The following is a 5048-nucleotide window of genomic DNA, read 5'->3' as shown; positions in this document are numbered from 1 at the left end:
TATGGTGTTGCTACTCTGTGTTTCACTCCATATTTCTTTAGGAGCTTGTTAAATATTCTGGATATAAAATGCGATCCACCATCGCTTATGACAAGTCGTGGAACTCCAAATCTGGGAAAGATATTGTTCTTGAACATCTTGATAACTACTCTTGTGTCGTTGGTGGGTGCGGCTATAGCTTCTATCCACTTGGACACATAGTCAACTGCTACCAAAATGTACTTGTTTCCCAATGAATATGGAAAAGGTCCCATGAAATCTATACCCCAAACGTCAAATATTTCTACTTCTTGGATGTTCTTCAAAGGAATTTCATCACGTCTTGAGATGTTTCCAGCACGCTGACACCGGTCACATCGGACAATATAAGCATGGACATTACGCCATAATATCGGCCAATAAAGACCGGCTTGGAGGATCTTAGCGTATGTCTTGGATGTGCTTGAATGTCCACCATAGGGTGAAGAATGACAATGCTCTATGATGTTTCTGACTTCTTCTTCCGGGACGCAACGTCGAAATATGTTATCAGTTCCTCTTTTGAAAAGGAGTGGTTCGTCCCAATAGAAGTGTCTTATATCTTTAAAGAACTTCTTCTTCTATTGATAGTTGAGGTCAGGTGGTATGATATCAGCGGCTAGATAGTTCACGAAATCAGTGTACCATGGTACTTTGCTAATCTCTGAAATCGTCCCAAGGTTGTCTCTGTCAGGTTCAAGGGGAGTAGTATATATCTTAGCTACTAGTCTGTCATAGGTGAAGTCATCATTTATAGGTAAATGATCTGGCTTTAAATGCTCTAATATGGAAAGATGGTCAGCAACTACGTTTTCTGTTCCTTTTTTCTGTTCCTGAGTAATCTAGGTTTTGCATCCTTTTTGCTCAGAAGGTAACAGATAGCTGCATGGTCTGTATAGACTATAATCTTAGATCCTACAAGATAAGACCTAAATTTATCGATTGTGAAGACTCCAGATAGGAGTTCCTTCTCAGTTGTTGTATAATTTAATTGAGCGGCGTCTAGGGTTCTACTAGCGTAATATATTACGTGTAATTTCTTATCTTTTCTCTTCCCTAAAACAGCTCCTATAGCGAAATCGCTAGCATCACACATTATTTCGAAGGGTTTAGTCCAATCTGGGGTTTGTAGAATGGGTGCTGAGATTAACGCTTGTTTTAACTGGTTAAAGGATTTGATGCATTTCTCATCGAAAATAAATCCGATGTCTTTCATCAGAAGACCGGTCAAGGGTTTTGTTATTTTAGAGAAGTCTTTTATAAAGCGTCGTTAGAAACCGGCGTGTCCAAGGAAACTACAGACTTCTCTAACTGTCTTAGGAGGGTTAAGGTTTTCTATAACTTCTATTTTTGCTTTATCGACCTCAATGCCTCTTTCATATATTATGTGTCCTAATACTATACCTTCTTTGACCATAAAGTGGCACTTCTCCCAGTTTAACACTAGGTTGACTTCTACACATCTCTCTAGGATCTTCTCAAGGTTAATAAGGCAATCTTCAAAGTCTAATCCACACACCGAGAAGTCGTCCATGAATACTTCCATGATTCCATTGATATAATCTGCGAAGATTGACATCATACAATGTCGAAAAGTAGTTGGCGCATTACAGAGTCCAAACGCCATTCGTCTGTAAGCAAACGTTCCGTAGGGACAGGTAAAGGTTGTTTTCTCTTGATCCTCGGGGTGAATGGGTATTTGGAAAAATCCAGAATATCCATCAAGATAACAAAAGTAAGAGTGTCTAGCAAGACACTCCAGCATTTGATCTATGAATGGAAGGGGGGAATGGTATTTCCTAGTTGGCTTATTGAGCTTCTTATAATCTATGCACTACGCCATCCGCCTTCTATGCGTTTAGCGACATGCTCTCCTTTTTCGTTCTGCACAACTGTGATGCCTCCCTTCTTGGGTACCACATGTACAAGACTTACCCCCTTACTATCAGAGATATGATAGATTATACCAACTTCTAGTAGTTTAAGGACTTCCTTCTTTACTACCTCGCTCATCACAGGGTTTATTCTTCTCTGATGTTCTCTGGAAGGTTTTGAATCCTCCTCTAGTGAGATCCGGTGCATACACACGGATGGGCTAATACCTTTTAAATCAGAGATGTTGTACCCTAAGGAAGAGGGGTACTTTCTTAAAACATTCAAGAGTCGATTCGTCTCGTCTTGTTTTAAGGTGGTACTAACTATTACTGAGCGGTTCATTTCTTCATCCAGGAACTCATATCTTAGGTTCTTGGGTAGTTCCTTAAGTTCTTGGGTTGGTTTTTGAGAATTAGGTGAAGGGTCTGGAGTAAGATCCAGACATTCGTTATTGTGAGGTTATGTTTCCTCTAACTCGTCATCCTTTTCATTCATTTTGAAAATGGTTCGATCTTGGGTTCTCCCTGATCAAATTCTCTTATGCACTCATCTATGATATCGATCGCATAACATGCGTCTCCTAGAATTGGTGCCATCAGGAATTTCAAAAGAATGAACTCGATCTTTTCATCTCCTACTTCGAAGGTTAATTTCCCTCTTTTGACATCTATTATAGCTCCAGTTGTTCATAAGAATGGTCTACCTAGAAGGATAGGGATATCTTCGTCTTCTTTTATATCCATGACCACAAATTCTGTTGGAATATAAAGTTGACCGATCCTAACTGGGATGTCTTCTAAAATGCCTACAGGATACTTAACAGACCTATCGGCTAATTGAAGGGACATCTTAGTTGGTTGCAATTCCCCTAGGTTTAACCTCTTACATACAGCTAAGGGCATTAAACTTACACTAGCGCCTAAGTCTAGGAAAGCTTTGTCGATCACATGGTTTCCTAAAATGCAAGGTATAGAAAAACTGCCAGGGTCTTTCTCCTTTTTAGCAAGTTTATCCTCATAAATAAAGTTGCATTCCAAGGGTTTTGGATCGTCGAGCCTACGCTTGTTAGTTAAGATGTCTTTGAGAAATTTGGTGTAAGACGGGATTTGGGTGATAGCTTCGGTGAAAGGAATCTCTACATGAAGCTTTTCTATCACTTTTATAAATTTTTGATATTGGTTGTTGACTTTGGCTTGTTTAAATCTTTGCGGATATGGGATTGGTGGTTTGTACGGGGGTGGTGGTTTGTAAGTTTTATCCTTGGCCCCACCTTCTTAGTTGGTTTGTTTCTCGGATTCCTCTGGTTCCTCTTCTTGGTTGTTAGAAGTTTTGGACTCGCTCATTGCTGGGTTTTGAGGCCCTTCGTATGCGGTCCCACTTCGTAACGAGATAGTGTTAGTTTTCCCTCGAGGGTTTGGTTGAGGTTGTTCAGGAAATTGGCCTCCAGGGGTAGTTTATGGGGCTTGGTTTTGTGCTACCTGTGAGATCTGGGTTTCAAGCATCTTGTTGTGAGTGATTATCTTATCAACCTTGGTTCCTAATTGCGTTATAAGTTCGTTTACGTGAATATTTTGGTTTAGGAATTCTTTATTTTGCTGAGTCTGGCCCGATATAAAGCTTTCCATGACCTTCTCAAGGTTAGACTTCTGGGGCACAGCTTGCATAGGTTGATTTGGTTTTTGGGCTTGATAACCTTGCGGTCTCTGAGGTGCATTATTTTGGATAGGGTTTTGGTTTCTATAAGAGAAATTTGGATGATTCTTCCATCCAGGGTTGTAAGTGTTTGAAAACGGGTTACCTTGGGTGTAATTCACTTGGTCGGTATTTAGTTCGTTCAAAAGGTTACACTCCGCCGATTCGTGTCCTTTAGATCCACAGAGCTCACACTCTGTGTGGACTACTACTACGGTGTTAATATTTGTAGACATATGTTCGATCCTAAGGGCTAAAGCGTCCATTTTTGTCTGCATCATGTCTAGAGAGCTTACCTCACGTATTCCACCTTAGGTCTCCTTTTTCTCTATTGATGCTCGTTCAGTTCCCCATTGATAATGGTTTTGGGCCATATCCTCAATTAGGTCACAAGCTTCTGGATAAGGTTTGTTCATCAGCGCGCCACCTACGGCAGCGTCGATGCTCATCTTGGTTTTATAATGGAGTCCATTGTAAAAGGTGTGAACGATCAGCCATTGTTCTAGGCCATGGTGTGGGCAGACTCTTAATAGCTCTTTATATCTCTCCCAAGCTTTGAAAAGTGATTCTCCTTGATTTTGAGCGAATCTAGTTATTTGGTTTTGAAGAACAGCAGTCTTGCTTAGGGGAAATATCTAGCAAGGAATACTCTCCTAAGGTCTTTCCAGGTAGTTATTGAATTGGTTGGAAGTGAATCTAGCCATGAATGTGCTCTATCCCTGAGGGAGAAAGGAAATAATCTTAAATGGATCGCATCGGGTGAAGCGCCGTTAGATTTAAAGGTATCGGCTAGTTGGATAAAAACTTTTAAATGTTGATTCGGGTTCTCGGTAGCGAGACCCGCGCATTGGTTTTGTTATACTAATTGCAACAAAGACGGCTTTAGTTCGAAATTGTTAGCAGGTATAAGGGGGTTTACTATACTCGAACTAGGTTCCTCATCAGAGGGTTAGGCAAATTCCTTAAGAGGTCACTTATCGCGATTCTCGGCCATAGCTTTCTTAATTCTGATGAGTAAGAGGCGTGTACGAGTATAACATTCGGGTTGCGCTAAAGGATCTACTAAATTTCCAGTACTACGGGTTCTTCGCATTTACCGGCTAAAAATGCCTTAGTCTACACTGTGTAACAACAGGGTACGAAATTTGACGAAGTTGGTCCCCGGCAACGGCGCCAAAAACTTGATCGTTGTCATTCGCAAGTGCACGAATAACTTCAAAGTAATATAAAAGAATATCAATCCCACAGAGACCAATCGTCAATCTATCGAATACTATCATTACGGTGTTTATCTAAGGCGGTATAAAAGAGATATTTGGTTTGCAGAATAACGGTAAATAATAAATGCAGGTAAAGACAGGTTGAATGTAATTCACGTCAGTTAAGTGATGTTTCGATTGTCTAAATAGAACTAATTATGAAGCAATATTTTCTACTCTTGAAAAGAATCTATTTAACAGGAA

The 5048-nt window shown here is 40.3% G+C and overlaps 1 non-coding gene across 1 annotated transcript; it reads left to right on the top strand.

Moving 5' to 3' along the window:
• Positions 1 to 4089: 4089 nt before the first annotated feature.
• Positions 4090 to 4196, top strand: LOC127099327 (small nucleolar RNA R71). The gene has a single exon (XR_007793843.1). It is a non-coding gene; the product is annotated as a small nucleolar RNA R71 (small nucleolar RNA).
• Positions 4197 to 5048: the final 852 nt, after the last annotated feature.

The sequence above is a fragment of the Lathyrus oleraceus genome, chromosome 6 (genome assembly GCF_024323335.1).
Source record: "Lathyrus oleraceus cultivar Zhongwan6 chromosome 6, CAAS_Psat_ZW6_1.0, whole genome shotgun sequence".
NCBI classification, from domain to species: Eukaryota; Viridiplantae; Streptophyta; class Magnoliopsida; order Fabales; family Fabaceae; genus Lathyrus; species Lathyrus oleraceus.
Note: the sequence above shows the minus strand (reverse complement) of the source record. Positions and strands in the feature narration are given on the sequence as shown.